Source organism: Cervus elaphus, chromosome 13 (genome assembly GCF_910594005.1).
Source record: "Cervus elaphus chromosome 13, mCerEla1.1, whole genome shotgun sequence".
NCBI lineage: Eukaryota > Metazoa > Chordata > Mammalia > Artiodactyla > Cervidae > Cervus > Cervus elaphus.
The window spans coordinates 49,351,978-49,373,783 of NC_057827.1; the positions used below are offsets into that span (position 1 = coordinate 49,351,978).

Here is a 21,806-nt window from a genome sequence, read left to right on the forward strand (position 1 = left end):
TGTTAAGAAGCCAGCAGTGAAAAAACAGTGGGGGTCATGGAGAATGAAGGTGTTACACCTATTCTAAGCTAGTGTAGCTCCTCTATGGAAGCTACAATTGTTCTTGTGTGAAATAAGGACAGTCCTCTGGGGAGATGCCTCCTTATGAGAACACCTATTTCCTTAAACACATTCCCCAACTTTATTGCTATCATTCTGATGACCTCGCCACACCACTGAAAACATCATCTCTACATCTTGGCCAGTCTCTCAAATTGAGGCAAACACCTTGAAATCTTTAGCAAAACATTTTAAAGCTCTGGCTCCAAATTTCCCTTGGTCTGCTATTTTTCAAGAATCTTAGCCTGTGTGTGAGGCTCGCTTTATACAACAGATACGCTTTTGGGAGTGGGCAGTACAATTTCTGTGGTTAAAATTCCATTTTAGGTATACCAGAGGACCTCATTAAACCAACAACCAATTTGAGGAATTGTCTTGTAAAGCAAAAAATCCAACGCGTTTCTGTTTTGGAGAGTAGATGTTCTTAAGCCAAGGCACATCTCAGCACCCCCACCTCTTTTAAAGCTGCCTGACCAGGAACATCTGTGACTGGGTGAGGTCTCACCTCAGTTCAACTCGGTAGCAGTTTGTTCTCTGGATGTTTGACTCCTACCTGCTTCACTCTTCTGGGCAGACTCTGCTCATTCCAGTTTCCTCCCGTTTAAGCAAACAACACGTTGCTATGCTTCACCACCGCAAGTCTGGCCCCCGTCTCTGCCACTGCTCACCTCCCTGACCTCTCCTACGAAGCCTGGCCCTCCTCAGCCTCTGCAGCCCACAGCCAGCCCCAAGGCCCGATTCCCCAGGCTTATCCTCATGTCTGCAGATGCCCTTCTGAGCCCCAACAACCGGCTCATACGCTACACAGACGAGGTCTCAGCACTTCTCAGAAATCCGCCTGTTGGGCGGCACCCCGCAGGTCTACCAGGCCCGTCCTTGCCCAGCTCCAAGACCAAAGAACAAGCTCGGCACCAGTGACAGGGACATCAGTGGTTTAAAACTGCGGGGGAGCTTACATGTCGGAAGCCGGTCCTGAAGCAACACCCCCCCACCACCGTGCGCTGCTGGCGGCCAGGCTGCGGGCAGAACATGGCGGCCATCCTCGCTCCTTGAAGCATGCGGAGGTTACCAGTTGGGGAAATTGATATCAGATTGGCGCATTGGTTACCATGGAAACCAGCAAGCCGCACGCCCCTCCCCAACCCTTTGATAAGCATTGGAGAGTTCTGAGCTAAAGCTAGGACAATCACCAGCTGAGGCAGGGGCAAATAGGTAAGGGTCAGTCAGGTGAGTAGGGTGTAGGTGAAGCGGGTTCTGGGCAAAGGATGGATGTACAGAGAGCAAGAGAACAGCCATCTTGGATGGCCTGAACTTCCACCAGAGCTTTGCCTCTCCCATCCCTGCATTTTAGAAGTCAGGGCTACAGCGGGTGGTGTTTCTTCCTACTATTCAGTTTCTGTGGACAGCAATCCATGTCACTCATTCACACAGTAAAGCAGCGTGTTACAGCCCAACACCATAATAAAGCAGAGAACACATGATGACAGCTCTTAGCCTAGCCATGCCCGGCTCTAAAAGGCAGCCCTCTCATCAAGAGGCTGAAAAGGCCCTCCAAACTCAGGAGCCTAGGAGGAAGGGACAGGACAAAGCCTGGCCTATGCTGGTCCTGTGTTAGTTAAGACACCTGGCCCAGAAGGGCCATACAGAGTTATTGTCTATGCAAGCCATGGAAATCCACTGCCCCCAGCCTCCAACGCCCACCACTCCTCAATAACCTAGTTCCCTAACATTAAATGTGCAATGACTCACAGCTGTAGAGAAGTAGAAACTTACCTACCGCATGTATATTTTGCATACTTTTGTGTGACAGGCAGAATAATGCCCCCCCCAAGATGTCCCCTGACCCTGTGGATAGGTTACCTTACACGGCAAAAGAAACGCTGCAGATGTGACTGAGTTATGGATTTGTGATGAGATGATCTTGGATCATCCAGGTGGGCCCAGTGTAATAACATAGATCCTTAAAACTAGAGACTCTTTCCCACCTGTGGTCAGAGGGAAATGTGACTACTGAAGAACAGTTAAAGAAAATGTGGCTCTGAAGAGACACAATCCAAGGAGTGTGGGTAGCCTCTAGAAGTTGGAAAAGGCGAGAAAAGGAACACAGCCCTGGTGACACCTTGATTCTAGCCCAGGGCGACCCTTTCCAGACCTCTGATGAGAAAAGCCAACTCATTGGAAAAGACCCTGATGCTGGGTAAGAGAAGGGAGTGACAGAGGACGAGATGGTTGGATGGCATCACTGACTCAATAGACATGCTGCTGCTGCTAAGTCGCGTCAGTTGTGTCCGACTCTGTGCGAACCCACAGGCGGCAGCCCACCAGGCTCCCCCGTCCCTGGGATTCTCCAGGCAAGAACACTGGAGTGGGTTGCCATTTCCTTCTCCAATGCATGAAAATGAAAAGTGAAAGTGAAGTTGCTCAGTCGTGTCTGTTTGAGCAAACTCAGGGAGATAGTGGGAAGGCTGGACAGGGAAGGATGGCATACTGCAGTTCATGGGGTTGCAAAGAGTTAGACAGGACTTACTGACTGAACAACAATAGGAAACAAACACAGTCTGGAAGAGTAGTCTGCTGAAGTTGTTGCTACAGTTTATCTTACTTAAATGCTACAAGAGCTTTCATCACATCTCACCTCCCAGAGGTCTTCTGGAAACAAATTACTCCCTTGATGCTTTTCTTTTTCCTTTCACATGTAGACTGAGGCTTCATCAGACTTATTCTACTGGAAGGCTCCAGCAATACTATCTCAGTGTATAGAGATAGAGATCTCTCCCCAAATAGGAGAGCAAACCAGTCAATCCTAAAGGAAATCAGTCTTGAATATTCATTGGAACGACTGATACTGAAGCTGAAACTCCAATACTTTGGCCCCCTGATGCAAAGAACTGACTCGTTGGAAAAGACCCTGATGCTGGGAAAGATTGGGTTGGCATCACTGACTCAATAGACATGAGTTTGAGCAAGCTCCGGGAATTGGTGATGGACAGGGAGGCCTGGCGTGCTGCAGTCCATGGGGTCGCAAAGAGTCGGACACGACTGAGTGACTAAACTGATAGCCCCTGACAAGAACAATCCACACAGGATGCTACATTTTCTCCCTCAAAAAGGGGATATGGAGGGTATCATGTGGGGGCCAGCGAATGTATTAACCAAAGACACGCTCCAGGGAAGAAGAATGAAAAGAAGATGTTTTGACTAGCTTGACTATGGCACTTCATCCCTGGAGTCATTCCCTCAAGTCTAAATTGCCGCTGACTGGGTAGTTTCCCTCTAAAAGCTTCGGGATGACCGCGTGTGCTGCCCTGGAGGAAGGCCTGAGGGGAGAAGACAATAGCTGTGAAAGAATCAGAGCTCTCACCCCTAACCACTCCCCTCCCCAACCAGGAAAAGTTAAGGAAACCACCAAATGTGGCCTCAGAAAAATGCCTAGTCAAGCAGTTGTTTCATCCCTGCCTGTTGAACATTTGGGTTGCCCAATGCAAATGTTAAAGCTGTGTTCAAACCAGAAAAAATAAAAATAATAAGCTGTCAGAATAATTACTAAGAACATGCAAGGATTATACAAAGTAAACTGCAGCCTGCAAAAAAGAGAATTGCATGTTAGCTAATTGTTAATTTTAGCAATCGCAGTGGCTAATTACCACGGCTCACATTGACTATTAGCTTGATGCCCCAGCACCTGCTTTCTCCAATGAACAGATTTCTTCATCGCTAGCACAGGAGCAAAATGTGTAATTATTGGCCATCATTGGGGCGATTTTTCAGTGATTCTTTTGTGCGATGTGAATAAAGCATAATGACATATTTTATTAGAGGGCAAATAGCTGTTTGTTAATGGAAATGATTTGAAATCCAAAAAAAACTAGAAGCTAGGAGCATGTTTTCGGTATCAGCATGAATTCAAATGTATTTTCTTTTAACTCTTTATAAAGGGAGCATAGAAATCAAATCTAAACTGAGTATAATATATTTAATGATATGTACAAACACAGCATTGATTAATTACCTCAAATGCTTTCACTGGTACACCATTTATTTTGTTTCAGTCATGTGTTAAATTTTAGTATTTCATATTTAAATTCTTATTTCTTGGTCCGAGAGTCTTGGCGAAGCTGGCCTGAGTCACACCTCATTTCCTAGAGAACTCTCTTTTCATTGGTATACGTGGCACTTTGGGAGAGCTCTGAAAACCCAGGCTCGTTGCTTTGACAGCTGACGTACCAGCATCTCCCTAAAAAGATGGGCATGAATTAGGTTATCAACACCCAACTGTCAGCCACTGGGTGGACTGGACATTGTAAATAAGGTGCCCTGAGGATAAGACTGGAACTCTTTCAGGCTTGGAAATGACCTTCTTTTCCCTTTCCTGACAAAATTAATAGATCTACTACTGGAATCTATTAAATAATAAAAGCGACATCCATCTTTAGCTAAGGGATATAAATGAAGAGTATGTCTGTGTGTGTTTACTTATCTGCTGGAAAACAGTACTTCCATCGGTCATAATGCAACATAGCAGGGTCTTTTCTTTCAACTCTGTCCCCGACAAGGTTCTCAAACCTCCGTCTAGCCTGTTTTCTTCTCCTACCCCTAACCAATTTCTATGTTCTCATAATGGACAATAATTCTAATTATGGTGCTATGAAGTTTGAGTATAAAGTCCTCTGAAACTCTCAAATGCAAAAAAAAAAAAAAATCCATTTAAGGATGGATTCATGAAGAATTAACACTAACATGATCAGCTCACCCTGTTGGTTTGATCCAGCTCAGGGGTAAAAAGCTGGTTTGGAGTGTTTAATTCCACCACATATTTATACCTTATTTGTGTGTCTAACTCTGAACACCCTGTGCTGAATTCTTCCTAAACCATGACACAAGAAAAGGCGCCTCTCGTTCTCCACAGAAAAGATTAAAGGGCTGTGCTTGAGATGTGTTTGCTGAGCTTTCGTCACTTCATTCCACTCAGGTTGGATTATGAAAGTTGTGTATTTTCAAAGGTCACTGGAAGGCAACCCACCTCTGTTTCCTGAGTGTGGAGAACTGGCTCCTAATTGCCCGGCTTATTGTTTTATTACCACTGTTTACAAACAGGGAGAAACTCCCTTGAAGGGGCACGTCCCTTTCTTACCACAGGCCTCCCCACTAGTTTAAGATGTAGATAAGTTCAGTATTCAGGTTCACTGTTTGACCCATTAAACTGGTATTGAGGTATAATTTGTGTGTTTTCCCAGTACCGTAGCACATAGAATGGGGTTCATTTCCACACGTTTGAATAAATTTATCCAGTTCAGTGAACCTGTTGTGAAGCTCAGCAAAACTCAGTAGGTGGCTTTAAAGTCCTGTAATTAGCCCATTACAGAAAATCTGTACTTTGGATTTTTGCACATTGGTTAATAAGCATAACATGCTTCATATATAAATAACATTACATTAAATGATGCAATATAAAGGAATTAAAGGCCAATGGAATTAAACAAAATACTTGAAAGAGACCTCAAATTAGCATGCTTAATTCCAACTCACTGCGCAGGAAAAGCCCCTGGCTCTTACTGTACAGCGCTCCCCACGAGCTCAGGACGCCGCCGGCTGTGCGCGAGAGGCCGGGCTCTCTGGCTGCGTGGCCTAGCGTCATCTGTCGACTCTGTTAAGTTTGGGGTGGGTTTATCTTTACCTCATTTCCTTTTGCTTCTAACTATGGACAAGGAGACGAGTTGAGGGGACAGAAGAAAAAAAAAAATTAAAAAAAAAAAGATATTCACCTCTCTGCAGAATGAAGTTCTATTCCCATTTAAAATCAAATATAGTGTAACAGTAGGGTAAACCTGCTCCAATGACTCAAGAACAAGAACGACACAAAGATGAAGTCGCCCTACAGTCATATAAACAGTAAGAGGAAAAGAGTTGAACTACCACTCCATAGAGAAGGTAAGCTTCCTGAAAGCAAAAACCCTGATGGTCTTTGCCTTTATATTCCACACCCCGCCCCCGGCGCCGCACCTCCGCCAGCGCAGTTTCTTCATTCGTTTATTCACCCCACTGTTAATTGAGCATCTTCTGCATATCAAGCACTGCAACAGGTTTTGGAAACGGTAAATAAAAGAAACAGCAGAAAAGAAACTGACTAGTTAGCCAAAAATCGATCCTGCAAAATTAATTCATCAAATGATCAAATACTGAATCACTAACTTGCCAGATTTACCAAATGTAATGATCAAAACCAGTTTCTTTTAACTATTTATACAATTTACACAATTTTTATAGGTTGGTCTTAGTTGGTCAGTTTTTATTGGCTTTTTATAGCAGCATTTTGAAGAACCATAATGTATCAAAACCTATGGATACTTCAATCTTCTCATAGACAAATTTTATATTCATAAAATGTCATATTTTACCCAAAATTTTAGTTATTATCTGAAGAAATATTTGGCCTTACACAGATTTCTTCTTTAACTCATTTACAGTTCTGTCAACTCTTTAGCTTTCTAGGATTATTTTTGTCAGTTTCCTAAGACGAATACTGGCTTCAGTATACGATGCTGTTGCTTCATTATTTCCAAGCTCATTTCTAGTTTTACCTGCCATTTTAGCATTTTTAGACATTTTAACCAAGGTTTAAATCCTTTTCTGTAAACTTCAGTTTTATGGTAACATGTAAATCAAATTTAAACTTCTGCCATTCATTTAATCTTGCCAATCCCTTATAAGCCTCTTGATTTATGCAACTTTGAACACATGTGCCCTTTTATTTTAGATTTTTTGATGCATTACAACCATGTAAAAGTACCTTAGTTTTCCCTTGCTAGAAAATAAAAACTGAATCTTCAGTTCAGTTGCTCAGTCATGTTCGACTCTTTGCGACTCCATGGACTACAGCACCCCAGACCTCCCTGTCATCACCAACTCCCAAAGTTGACGCAAACTCATATCCATTGAGTTGGTGGTGCCATCCAACTATCTCTGTCGTCCCCTTCTCCTCCCACCTTCAATCTTTCCCAGCATCAGGGTCTTTTCCAATGAGTCGGTTCTTCGCATCAGGTGGCCAAAGTATTAGAGTTTCAGCTTCAGAATCAGTCCTTCAAATGAATGTTCAGGATTGATTTCCTTTAGGACGGACTGGTTGGATCTCCTTTCTGTCCAAGGGACTCTCAAGAGTCTTAACACCACAGTTCAAAAGCATAAATTCTTCGGCACCCAGGTTTCTTTATAGTCCAACTCTCACATCCATACATGACTACTGGAAAAACCAAAGCTTTGACTAGACGGACCTTTGTTGGCAAAGTAATGTCTCTGCTTTTTAATAAGCTGTCTAGGTTGGTCATAGCTTTTCTTCTAAGGAGCAAGCATCGTTTAATTTCATGGCCACAGTCACCATCTGCAGTGATTTTGGAGCCCAAGAAAATAGAGTCTGCCACTGTTTCCCCATCTATTTGCCATGAAGTGATGGGACCAGATGCCATGATCTTAGTTTTCTGAATGTTGAGTTTTAAGCCAACTTTTTCACTCTCCTCTTTCACTTTCATCAAGAGGCTCTTTAGTTCTTTACTTTCTGCCATAATGACAGTGTCACCTGCATATCTGAGGTTATTGATATTTCTCCCAGCAATCTTGATTCCAGCTTGTGCTTCATCCAGTCCAGCATTTCTCATGATGTACTCTGCATATAAGTTAAATAAGCAGGGTGACAATATACAGCCTTGACATATTTCTTTCTCCATTTGGAACCAGTCTGCTGTTTCATGTCCAATTCTCACTGTTGCTTCTTGACCTGCATACTTCTAATTTCCATAATTGTCTAATTTTTTTCAAATGTAACCATGATTAATAATCTTTTTACATTTGCAGGGGCTTTCCTGATAGCTCAGTTGGTAAAGAATCCACCTGCAATGCAGGAGACCCCGGTTGGTTGGGAAGATCCCCTGGAGAAGGGAAAGGCTACCCACTCCAGTGTTCTTGGGCTTCCCTTGTGGCTCAGCTGGTAAAGAATCTGTCTGCAATTCAGGAGACCTGGGTTTGATCCCTAGGAGAAGATCTCCTGGAGAAGGGAAAGGCTACTCACTCCAGTATTCTGGCCTAGAGAATTCCATGGACTGAATAGTCCAAGGGGTCTCAAAGACTGAGTGACTTTCACTCTTAATATCACTTACAATTGGCATGGTAGACTTTTGTTTCTAGCGATTAAATTTTTAAATTTCAGCATTACACATAGGATGAGATTGTTTCAGTTGACTTAGTTTCCCCATCTTTCTGAATATCACTTGGGATTGCTCTTTAAACATTTTTACATTCTTTCACCAATCCTTCAAATGGCATATTACCTTAATTTTATAAGACTAGCAATTAGTGTCTAAGATCCCTGCATTTCATATGAATTCAGTTACTCTGAATTCCTCTTCAGCAATTTGATACTTAAAGGCATGAATGTTAGATTTGGGGTACTAATCTTTAAGGTTTGGTTACTGGTTATTAATTACTCTTTCTTGAATATTTAATATATACTCTAAAAGGCTAACCCATTCTGTAATCCTTAGCTTTTAACAGTCCAATATTCCTTAAAATGCTGTTAAGAAAAAATTAAAACCAACCAACTAAACCTTCACGGAAATCATCAAAAGCTTTTAAAATATTCTCTCCAATAAAACCGGCTGTATAATTTATAACAGAAAAATAACTTACACTGTTGAACTGGTACATTGCTAAATGTAGCCATCACTCCAAACACTGGACTTCAGCAAATTATTTTTATAAGTGACTCAGAGCTAAAAATAATGAAAAAATAACAATAAAACAGCCTGGCCCCTGCCCTCATGGAGCTTACCACTGAGACAGACAGGCATGAATCAAGGAATCCTATTTCCCAGGTTAATGATATTAGGAAGGCATATTGTGGGGGAACTGCCTCATTAGGGAGGCCAGATCTGGAAGCGGAAAATTAACCAGGCAAAGCTGGGGGAAAGCAACACTCCAGGAAGAAGCAAAAGTGTGTGCAAGGCCCAGACCTACAGCATGGATCCGGAAAAGGCCCCTGCGACTGTCGAATGAATGATCTGCTGTTTGTGACTTCAGATTCAATGAGCCCTCCCTCAGAGAATGGTCCTCCTCAAAGCTAAGGGGTCCTTTGAACTACCTCCTGCCGAGTGTGTCTGGGAGGCCTGCCCAGCTAAGATCAGCCAGGGCACAGGTGTCTACCCTCTCACCCACACAGGGAGGGCTTCTGTGTCCCTCACCCTACCCTTGGTTCTGTCTCAGAGTTTCCCTAGAACAAGTTTTCCTTGTTGAAGAGTGAGAAACTTACTGGCAGTAGCTGAAGGCATTGTCAGCTGTCACCAACTCTCCACAGACAAGCATTCCTAGAGACTGTTATTAATTAGCTTCATCCTAAATAATCCCACAGAACATCAGCTCTTGTAGCACTTGCCTGATTTTCAGGATTATTTTCTCAGAATTTACTTCTCTGATAACGGACATGAGATTCTCTTCTGGGGGTGGTCTGAAATGCAGAGCCCAGAAACTCACCCCAAACTCACAGAATCAAAATTTTACAGGGAAAGGATCTGGGTCTATTCATTTTAATAACCACACCCCCGCCAGGTGTTGGCCCAGCAGGTAAAGAATCTGCCTGTGATGCAGGAGACACAGAAGATGTGGGTTCAATCCCTGGCTCAGGAAGATACCCTGGAGAAGGAAATGGCACCCCACTCCAGTATTCTCGCCCGAAAAAAAAAAATCCCAGACAGAGGAGTCTGGCGGGCTACAGTCCAAAGGGTCTCAAAGAGTCAGATATGACTGGACAACTAAACACACACACAGGTAATTTTACATCGTAAAATTGGAGAACCACTGGTATGAATGTTCAATAAATAAAACTTGAAGAAAATATTGTGGCAGGGTTTATCAGATGGGTTTTTACCTGTTATTTTGAGTAATTGTTGGTTTTTCTCTTGCCTTCATGTTGGAAAATTTGGGTTGGGTGAAGGGCATTGCTGGTCTTTCTCTCCTAACACCAAGCCAAATGCTTCTCTGGGAGCTCTGTTCTGGGTTCCACATGTCAGCACCGATTTGCTTTGCACACACACTGGGGCTTTAGGGTGTCTGGATCTTGGCATATCCCAGGCTGAGAGCCACAGGTCCTCAGCGGGCTAGGGGAACACCTCTTTCATGCCTGAGCCCATCTCCCTGCATCAACTATTTCCATGCTCAACTGTGGGACAGCACCTTCCCCACAAGAAAAATGTCTGCGCCTTCACTCAGCATCCTTTCATTTCCTAACTGCCCTCCTAGACCACGCGCAGTATATAAATTAGGTAGAAACGAGATTTCTAGGTAAGATATTTTTGGTTGACATCCATAGCATTATTGCCCAGGGCCCCTAGAGTTTGGTTTGCTCTGGGTAAGCAGTTCCCATAAAGGTGTACAAACACCCACTGGGTTCAAGTCTTCCATAGGAAGTTCACTTAGGAGAGGAGTCAAAGGAAACTGTGAAGCTAGAGAAAAGGAAGAAGTATTAAGAGCTCAGATTATGGATTGAAACAGACCTTGGTCCTCCTCCTGCTCTTTCCCAGAATTGTAGTATAACTTGGGAAAGCCATCCAGCTGCTCAGCATAGTTCCCTCCCAGCTTTTCCTTCACATCGTGACGATCAAATGAGACAATGTTTATAAAGTCCTCAGTACATCTGGCACATAACTCTCAAAAATTTTCAGTAAGCTTTCATAATTTTTAAAATAAACTGACTAGTCCTGCCTGATAAACTCTATAATGTCTGTTTGCCATTCAGGTTATCTATCTTTAACCAAACAAGGGTACAAAGTGAGAAATCCCATGATGTCACCTATATTACACACAACCTTTTTGCTCTAGAAAGAGGGGCACTTGGTGGTATCTGGTTATTTCTCAAGGAATGAGGCACAACAGAAGCACAAGGGACTTTCTGTGTGTGTACCTGAAAGTTTTGGGGCTCTTCGTTTACAGCTCTTTGCTATTATAATGGGCTTTCCTGGTGGTTCAGTTGATAAAGAATCCGCCTGCAATGCAGGGGACTACCTGCAATGGAGGGGACTGCCTGCAATGCAGGAGACCTGGGTTCTACCCCTGGGTTGGGAAGATCTCTGGAGAAGGAAATGACAACCCACTCCAGTATTCATGCCTGGGAAATCCCATGAACAGAGGAGCCTGGCAGGTTACAGTCCATGGGGTTGCTCAAGAGTCAGACATGACTTAGCAATTAAATCACCACCAATGATAGATCAATAAGAATCTTACAGGTAAAATTTATTCACTCAAGAGGTATTTATTGTATACTCACAATGTGTAAGGCACTAAATTGGTTTAGACTGGATCCTCCCAAGATGTCTACAGTTACTCAGGGTGACGAAATACATAAAAACAACAGAGAGGTTGAAAGACAAGTTGCTTTCACAGTTCAGAAGAGGGACAGATTCCTTCTTAGCAGGACAACAGAAAGCTTTATGGAGGAGACAGCATTTAACCTAGGACTTGAACGAGGAAAAGGAATTGGACAACCAGATGTGGGAGTGAGGAGATCCCCAAAGAGAAGGCCCAGTGAAGCCAGGAGGTAGGAGAAGAGACACAGAAAACAGAGTCATGTATTAGTTTGAGTGAACTACAATGAGATACTTTTCACTGAAGTTTCCCACGGAAATGTGAGGCATTTACTTGTGAGTTTCCTAGGGAAACAAGAAAGCTTCTTTATTAACATAGACAGTTAAAACAGGAAGAATCCCCTACATATGTATTCTACCCAGTTTTTGAAAGAGGTTATCCCTTGGTAAAGACTTCCCTGATGGCTCAGATGGTAGAGAATCTGCCTGCAAGGCGGGAGACCTGGGCTCAATCCCTGGGTCAGGAAGATTCCCTGGAGCCCCAGAGAAGGGAGTGGCTGCCCACTCCAGCATTCTTGCCTGGAGAATCCCAGGGACAGAGGAGCCAGGCGGACTATAGTCCATGGGGTGGCAAAGAGTCAGACATAACTGAATGACTAAGCACGCACGCGTCCCTTGGTAAATATTCCAGGTGAAAATATTGTCATTAGATTTTTACGGCAATGATATAGAACCTCCAATGATGCAGAGACTAACAGTTTAACATACAACAGATTTTCACCATTTGTGCCATCCTTTTTTTTTCTTTCTTTCTTATTTTAATTAACTATAAAGCCCTACTGTGTACCTCGCAGAATGTGGTGAAGATTTTGTTAGTTGATCGGGACGTGAACTATGTCATGAAAAGAATTATCCAGTAGTGCACTCCTTGGTTCTGCAGCTCTGTCCCTTGTTTCAACAATATTTGGACAGAACAGACCCCAGGGACACCCCTTGCTCCAGCCTCAGACCACCCCAACAGTTGCAACCTTCGAATCAGCCAATCAACCATCCTGGGCCACTGGGACCAGTTTTCTGAGGTTATTTCCTTATTACCGATCACCATGAACTTCCAGGTTGTCAGAATTATTCCACGGAGGTGGGGGCCGCCGTCAATATACACCTACGGGTCTCCCATACCTACCTCTCTCCCGGCTTCTGTTTCCACCAGGAGAATGTGGTTCTGGAGGGCGTGGGACCTTCTTTTCCGCGAAATGGGCGAGGAGAAGCGCGAGGATGCCAAGCGTCTCTTGAAAATGCAAAACCAGTACTGCTGCCACGCAGTCTACCAGGACGTGCAAAAGCCATCTCAAAATGAGTGGGGTCAAACCCAGGACACTATGGAAGCCGCCATGCTCAGGGAGAAGGGCCTACAACCAGGCCCTTTCAGATCTGCGCAGCCTGGGTTCAGCCCAGCAGACCTCCACCTCTGACTTCCTGGAAAGCCGCGTCCTGGAAGAGCAAGTGAAACTCATCAAGAAGATGGGCGACCACGTGACTAACCTCTGCACGCTGACTGGTCCCCAGGCTGGGCTGGCCGAGTATCTCTTGGAAAGGCTCACCCTTAGGTAGGACTAGGAGCCTCCATGCCCAGCGGCCTTTGGGGAAACCCTCTGATATCAGGGCTTCTGCTTGAAGCCTCTCTCTGCAGCCACAAGGCAGTCTTTTAACCACCCTGGAGCCCTCTCCGAAGCCGTGGACCAAACAGATACAAGTTTTTTGCCAGGAGCGGGAAGAATTACCCAGCTGATCACCATGACTAGAACATATGGGCTTCCCAGGTGGCGCAGAGCTAAAGAATCTGCCTACTGATGTGGGAGACGCAGGAGATGCGAATTTGATCTCTGGGTCGGGAAAATCCCCTGGAGGAGGACATGACAACCCACTCCAGTATTTTTGCCTGGAAAATCCCAAGAACAGGGGAGCCTGGCAGGCTGCAGTCCACAGGGTTGTGAAGAGTCAGACACAACTTAGCGATTGATCAGGCACACAGTATGAAAATGCAGTTGACATTTCTCTGTGTTCTAACATTCCAATATATTACAGTTATTTTTATAACCCTTGCATATACCCCACAAAGATAGGAATGAAATTTTACCCTTAGTCCACTCCACTACATTGTTCTTTAGGAAGTCCAATAGAGACATTTCACGAAGGAATAATTAGAAAATGTTATAACTCACAGTCTTTCATTTTAAAATAGATTAATTCTTGCAGTCAATTTCCTGGGTTAACTATAAATCATCTTGAATGGTAAAACTCTAATTTTGACTTGTTATTTGTTCCACTGGTTTAAAAAAAAAAGAGTGGAAATAGAATAGAAATCACGCTCAATTCTTTCTGGGCAGTGGCTATGCAGTTTGTTAAAGTTCTTAAGCATAACCTTTGGGCAAAAGCAATAATACAATGACCCAGAACCCTCCCTGGGGCTTGTTGTGAGAGAGAGTAGCAAACAAGCCTTGTTTGTAAAGTGAGAGAGGCCTGGTATCTGCTTGCTCTGTGAGAACATCATTTACCCAGATTAGATTAACAATAACTAATTGGGGCTATTTCCAATTTTGCAGTATCACAGGTTGGATTCAACAGATGAGCTAGGTCATTTGCTAATGAGTTGCCTTCATTATAGCATTTGGCAGAGGAATTTTTGGCATCACTGGATGATCTGAGTAAAAAGTCCTGTGTGCTTAGGTCTTAGGTAAAATAAAAATTAAGAGAGACTGTTCTTTCCTTTAGCTAAAAAATAATCCCCAAACATAATTTTAAAGACCAAAAAAAGTTACTGAGCTAGAAAAGGTGCCTAGGAAAATAATAAAATTCTTGAAACTTAAGATATTATGTAGAATACTTAGAATATGCAAATAAAATGTGTGAAGAATGGAAATAAGAAAGGACTTAGAAGTGTGAAAGAGAACATATAAGAGACCTGCTAAAGTAGTTAAATCTGGTCAGAGAACTCAGGAAAGTGGTCAGTGGATGAAAGAAACTTTCTTCTTTGTTTGAACAGCTAGCCTTTAAATGATTATATATTATCTTAAAATTTTTTAGAATAACTTTTGACACATTGTTCAAGTGTTCTTGTAGTGTTTGCTTTATTATTATTTTTATTCACGATGAGCTTACTTCAAATGAATTTTTGCAAGTTGTTAGATTACAAATGATAAGTGAAAAAAATAAATACATAGAACCCTATAAGCAGTTGGAGTGGGGTGGGCTAAGTGAGATTAAAACAAAATATTTCACTGCTCTGACTTTTACTCATTCCTTTTTTATATTTTACATTCTAAACCTCTTAGAATCACTCTGCAGATTTCATAATTTCAGTTTTACCAAACTCACCCACCTTGTAATTATGAATATATGGACATAATTAACTGAATCACTTTGAGAGAAGAAAAAAAAATACCCTATTTAAGGCTAATTAGATGAATCATGAATGCCTGGAAGAATGCATTTCAAAAAGGTGAAAAACTTTGGATAAAAATTAATGAAGTTTCCAATTGCATTTGACCACAGAGAATATTGATAAACATTCATTCCATGCAGATTGTTGAATTGTATTGATTTAGAAACTCAAAGTATCAACAGCGCCATTGCCTCCAGAGGAGACCTGATTGCACTTACATGTCACATTCATAAAAAACATGGTGTACTAATTGGGAGTCTCCCGCCATCTGCACACTTGCTTCCAGGCGCACATGAAATGATCAATGGGAAAGCAGGGTCAGTCCAGGCAGACTGTGAGTGAAATTAAAATAATAAAATGTCTAAACATTTAACTGCAAATAGGAAATCTTTATACCCATCCACACCCTATTCTGTAGCATAAAGCTAAGGCACAATTATTCATATACCTCAAGTAATTTGCAGGCTCCATACAAAATCTCATTTAAAATAAGAAATTGCTATTTCTGCACATTTATTCTACCAAATGCCAGCTAATTGCTGCAATGGCCATTATAAAGAATAATTTTCGCTTAGTGAAAAAAAAAAAGGAATGAAGAGAACATTTTCTGGTTTTGTTCCACTGCGAAGGCTCTATTCAGTGAATGCTGAATGCACAGCGTTTCACTGCTACATTTATTATGCTAAGAGGTCAAGTATTACACAGCATCTTGTATTACGCTTTGCATGCTAAGTATTTCACTTCACAAATTGACCCTCCGGTGTACTTACTACATAATGCTTTAAAAACCCAGCTAAAACGCAGGACAATTAGCAATACTTTCACTCCCAGTGAACAATGGGAACACCAATGTAGGTGATTGCATTTACAGTGTAGCTTTCTTCACAAAACATTTTTGACACATTAAGGTACTTTGGAATTGTGCAGTACCAGTCCTCTCTTGTGAATGGCTTTCCAGCATTTGCAGAGAGAAACAGTTACTGTATGTTAGCGCTTAATTGAAAAGAATTCAGCCACGGCCTATGAAGCACCAATTAGGGTGATATTATATCATAAAAAGCTGTAATATCCATTTTCAGACTTGTGCATCAGCCAATACAAAGTAGGACACAATTAAAAAGGTATACAGTTTAAACTCTTGAAACTGTTAAATTTAATTAGGAGTTCAGTATGGGGAAAAAAAAAGTGGGGGTGGGGTAGAGAGAAAAGGAAGTTCTCCGCAGAGCTGGAGGGCCAGCAGGCACTAGCCGCCCAGGAGGACCGCAGAAGATGGTCCTTCCTGTTTAAAACACCTTTAGTTAATACAAGGTATTTGCTTTGCCCCAGTGACTATTTCTTCAGGTCAGATGAATATTCATGCTTGTCCTCGGGAAGCGCTGCTTTCCAGTAATTCTGGTATCTGCTGGTGCCTGGGAGGGAGAGAAGGCAGAACCTGCTCTGGCCAGGGAAGTGGGAACACGGTACTGATGAGTCTCTTGCCCACACAGATCAAACACAATTAAAAGGGAGCTAAATGCATTGCTTTTCACGAAGAAATTCACAGATAATTGTGAAATAAAATGGACATGGCCAGATTGGTATAAGTGTCTTTGCAGGCTTGGCTCCGAATGTAATGTTTAAATACAGGAACCTGCATGAAATCCCACATTGAGGTGACAGCCGGCAGGTAATTATCAGTAAAACAACATTATCAAAGTTCTTGTGCATAGCGTGTTTGATGGACTGGAGTGCTTCTCCGTACAAATCCCACTAATATCCATTTCAATCTGTTTTAATATGTTCACAAGTTGGGGCTTATTTTGAATTCCACTGGGTAAATGAGGACAGCACACTTTGAATTTGCATACTATACACATTTCTTTCATTTATAAAGGGTTTCCTGGTTTTTTTTTTTTTTTAAAGGAAACTGCTAACATCCAGGATCCAAAAACATTCCTTCCCTATAACTAGATTGAAAATATAAAGTAACTTGTTTATTCATTGTATTTACTCCATTTGAAGGTATATAACAGGTCTAAGAAAAATGGTCTTTATTATGTTCAAAGAAGAAAAAAGTGATTTTAATGATTTATCAGTGATCACACAATTTTCTAAGGTTTCAAGGTGTTGAAATGAAAGGTTAATTTATTATTTTTCAAGTCTGTGTTTGAAAACTGCTGGTGAAAAAGTCCTCATCTCTGGTTTGGGGAGGTTTCTCTTCAATCCACAGGTCACTCCAGGCCTTTTTAAAGTTCCACCTCTATCCTGTCCAACAAATAAGCAGACCTGAAGTTGACATTTTATTGATGAGACAAGTTTGGGATGATCTAAAACCAGATATTCCACGTTCCCTTCTTTCTCAACCAACTCTTCATGACCTTTAAAAGAAATCAGCAAACAGAAAAGAGGTGTCCATTAAAAATCCAAGGATGCTCCCCTTCTCAAACCCACTCTGAGTCCTAGATAATTCAGAATACACAGTCATTACTTTGGAGCAATATCTGATATTCAGTTTTGTTTCTAATGCTTTGAATTAAATTAAAACATTAATAAAATAGTGATAGTATTGTGGAAGTCTGCAGTAAGGTTATATTAAATTGTACATGCTGGTTTTATTTTATTGGTTGTACATATAATGAGAAATATTTTTACTAGGAGATTCTGCCTTTGAAAAGGGGGTCAATCAACAGATTCTAAGGTAGTACTGGTCTGAAGATGTCTTCTCTTTTAGTGAAAGTAGAACCAGCACATTTGATGAATGTGATTAACATGTGAGGAATTTTAAGGGATATGATAATGCTTGAGCAACTACATAGGAATTAAACACTGAATAGTCTAGATTCTAGACCTCTCTATCCAACCCCATTTCTGTGTTAGATCCCTCTTCCAAAATGAACAAGATGGGAGGTTCAGTTCATAAGTTTTAATGACAGTTCGGTAGCTTGTTGTATTAAGATTCTTTCTGAGATGACAGGAGATTTTACAAATGTTTTCCTGAGTTCATTTTCTAACTAATGGTATTTTTAAAATTCTCAACCTCTGAGGGGGCTGAAAGAATTAAGTATCTGATGTGGTCTGGAACTGATCTGATGATGAAAATTGCTATTGAGATACTGAAAATCTTTTTTCTTTTTTTAATGGACGAGAAATGTCTCTTCCTCCACTAATCAGCCCTATCAAAAAGATACAAAATGGCTTAGGTGCCTATACCTCATTTTTCCTTTCATTGTAGTGTTTTATCTTCTTTATACCTAGAGCTCACTCTACTGCTCAAGAAACCATCAAATGTTCATTCACTATAAGTGCCCATCTACACTATAGAAGTAGTAGAAGTAGCAGTATACCGGTTGACTTGGGGACATCTTCTGGAGGCATTGCCCAGTGACAGGAGTATATAATATGGTCCTATTTTTCAAAAAGAAAAAAAAAGGCCCCAAGAAGCCCGTTCATGGGAATGTATATATATACATATTACTGCGTACCTATATATACTTACATAGGATTACATGGTCATAGATTAAAAATATGCAAAGATATAAGCTAGTTTGATAGCAAGGGTTGTGTCACAGGTAAGGGTAGCAGGAAAAGAGATGAGAAGGAAGGAGATATGAAAAGGAAAAAGAAAAAACAGTCTGCACAAAACCCCAACATTTGTGCTGTAATCCCATTCATTCATTAATGCAAAGACTTACATATAATGTATGCATGCATGCTAAGTCACTTCAGTCATGTCCAACTCTTTCGCCAGGCTCCTTTGTCCATGGAGGGCTTCCCAGCTAGCTCAAATGGTAAAGATCCTGCCTGCAAAGTGGGAGACCCGGGTTTGATTCCTGGGTCAGGAAGATCCCCTGGAGAAGGGCATGGCAACCCACTCCAGTATTCTTGCCCAGGTCGCAAAGAGTCAGACACGACTGAGCAACTAACACTTCACTTTTGTCCATGGGATTCTCCAGGCAAGAATACTGGAGTGGGCTGCCATGCACTCCTCCAGGGGATCTTCCCAACCCAGGGATCAAATGTATATGTACACATAATTTTTAGTTATAATAAAAATACAAATTTGATGGTATAATTACAAATGAAACATTCCAAACTAATGGCACTGACTATGATTTAGGCTTTTAGATTGCGGGAAGTCAATCAGAGAAGTTCTCACCTAGCTCAGTCTCCAAAGTTTATTACAGTTGCTGTTAGCTAACCATTGTTTATTAATGGTTCATTTTTATTTAAGGGCTTTTTTTTTCTTTTTGGCTGTGTCGGGTCTTAGTTGCACCAAGCAGGATCTCCCGAGTTGAGGAGTGCAGGCTTAGTAGTTGTGGCACATGGGCTTAGTTGCTCTGTGGCAAGTGGGATCTTAGTTCCCCAATCAGGGATCAAACCCTTACCCCCTGCATTGCAAGGCAGATTCTTAACCACTGGACCACCAGGGAAGTCTGTTCATAATTTTATTAATGATGGTTTCACTTGCGTTTTCTTCTAACTGATAAGCCAAGGCAAAGATTTGTAGCAGAAATTGATAGACATCTGGACTGGATCTTCCATAGAAACAAAACCACTTGTTTTACAGAAAAGTAGACTCAGGGAAGCTGTGAACCTGGTTGTGGCCTAGAAATTTTACTACAACTGTTTTCCTTTAATTGTGGACGTTGTTACTCCTGCAAACTATTTTCAGCCTCTAGTCAACCATATTGCAAGCAGAGATGCCCTAAAACAATTATTTTTAAAAATTGTTAAAAAAAACAATTTTCAAAAATTGGAAGCTCTCATCCTTAATGCAGGTATCTGATGTCTCTCAAGGTTGCCCAACATTTCAAAGTAGTGAAGATGCCAATAAAGAAACTCATAGATTTCTAGTTTCCATCACTTGGTCCTGATTATTTGCCTAGGCCTCTACAACCAAACTGGTGAGACAGAGAGAATACGTGACAAAGTAATGCCAGCTCCTCAGTGACTTGAGGCCAGTCACTTTCTCTCCCTGCAGCCTAGTGTCTCATGTGGTCGCTAACACATGACCTCAGAGAAACCTGTTCTTTTACTTACTAGCATTTATAATAACTTGTAGTTATATTCTTTCAGGTTTATTTGTTTAATCAATGGTCCTCTCCACTAAGACATACTATACAGATAGGGACAATATACTAGTACCCCAACATCCAGCATAGTAGCTGACACACTTGGTTAAAAATTAACTGATTTAATTGATGAGTGAGTATATGAGAAAAGTGATCTTAAAGTATCCCCTTGACTTTTATAGTTTAGGATCCTCTAAATGCATGAAACTGATTTTTTTTTAATTGGACCATAATTCCATCATTCTCCCCAAACATCATCTAGTAGATTAAGTGCCTAAGTGAGCTTGGTTCTTTTCTGCACAGTTGCTCTGAAACACAAAACAAGCAAAAAAAACCTAGACCTAGTCATAGTAGTCCCATATCTCTGCCGCGGGTCAGCAAGATACCATTTCTGCTCATTTTTGTTGTATCTTAGCAGAACTACAACTCCTGCAAGATAGATACTTGTTGTATGTTCTAAAAAAAAATTCCACCTTCTCTTGCTATTTTGTTTCTGGATCTTAAAATCCTAATAGTAATCAAGGCATTCCTAGAAGGAAAGGATTCATAGAAGGAAGAAGAATTATCTAGTTCAGTGATTTGCAAGCTATATTTTAGAAGCGGAACCCTATTTTATGAAAAGAAATTGTCTGCATAAACTCAATATTTCTATGTGTTAAGGGAAGAGAGAGAAAAGGAAAGACAGAGAAGGAGGGAGGAAGAGCAGAAGGAAGGAATAAAAGAAAGAAACGCTCTGTCCTGGTTGCTGTGAGAACGGGAACTCCTGAGTCCTGCTCCTCAAACTGCTTCCACCTCCACCTTGGGCTCCTGCTCCACCACCCTCTCTGCCCTCTCCACCTGCCCTGCTGGTCCACGGTGTCCCTTAAGGTACCATTAAGACCGGTCATTACAAATAGCTTGAAAGCCACTAGTTGGAACAAATACCTCCTTTTTTAAAATTTACTTTTAATTGGAGGATAATTGGTTTATAATCTTGTGTTGGTTTCTCCTTTTAACAAATAAGGAAACTAAGACTTAATGGCTGTCACAGTCCTCTTTAGTATTCCTAATCCTTCCTTCTAAAAGTCAATCCATTTTCTTTTTGTTTCTTGTTAGCAAGTTACTCTGTACATTTATCGCCAAGATAATTTTAATGGACTCCAGATCATCATGGTTCAGCAGCTTCTTCCTTTTAGGTAAACCACCATAATTTAATTTTACTCATATAGTTTTATTTCAATGAAATTTTCAAAAATGAAAAATTTTTATATCTCACAGGCACTGCTTTCCTATTACAAAAATATAAAATTTGTTTTCAAATAAAAACAACATTGACCCTTATAATCACAAGTCTAAATTTTACTTATGTTCATTATGAAAATACAGAGAGAATTAAAAGAAGGTATCATTTAATATTGTCAAATGAAACAAAGATCTCCTTCTCCAAATAAAGTGGATGTAGATATGGTTACTTAACAAAGAAAAAGCTACGTCTACCAAAGCACAGACATGAAGTTATTGATCTGGACTTGGCACAATGACAAACTACTCTCAAATCTTCCTCTTCCCAATTAAGGTGTCTCTCTTGAACTGATTGAAAGCTGTTTGATAAGTATACTTTTTTCAAGATGGTATGCTCAGTTGGGGGTCTTTTTATTAAACTGAAATTCCATCATTAGCTTTGACTAGTACCAGCTGCTGTATAAATTCTGTGTTGATGTAGACCTCCACTGGTATTCCAAATATTGCAGGTGAATCTCTGACTCCAAAATCCTCAATCATGCAATATGAATAATTAACATCTGATAAATGCAGAATGGAAAGAGCTCTCATTAGAAGACACTGTGCTAAGTCGCTTCAGTCCTGTCTGACTCTGCGATGCTATGGGCTATA

The 21,806-nt window shown here is 41.3% G+C and overlaps 1 long non-coding RNA gene and 1 pseudogene across 3 annotated transcripts in view; one reads left to right on the plus strand and one right to left on the minus strand.

Annotated features, from left to right (window-relative positions):
- Nucleotides 1-1,055: 1,055 nt before the first annotated feature.
- LOC122706420 lies at nt 1,056-13,052 on the plus strand (annotated as a pseudogene).
- Nucleotides 13,053-15,647: 2,595 nt separating this feature from the next.
- The window catches only part of LOC122706767, a 43,865-nt gene continuing 37,706 nt past the window's right edge, over nt 15,648-21,806 (minus strand). For all 3 annotated transcript variants that reach the window (XR_006344455.1, XR_006344457.1, XR_006344456.1), the window contains one exon: nt 15,648-17,240. This is a non-coding gene — a long non-coding RNA (uncharacterized LOC122706767). The remainder of the gene's footprint in view (nt 17,241-21,806) is intronic.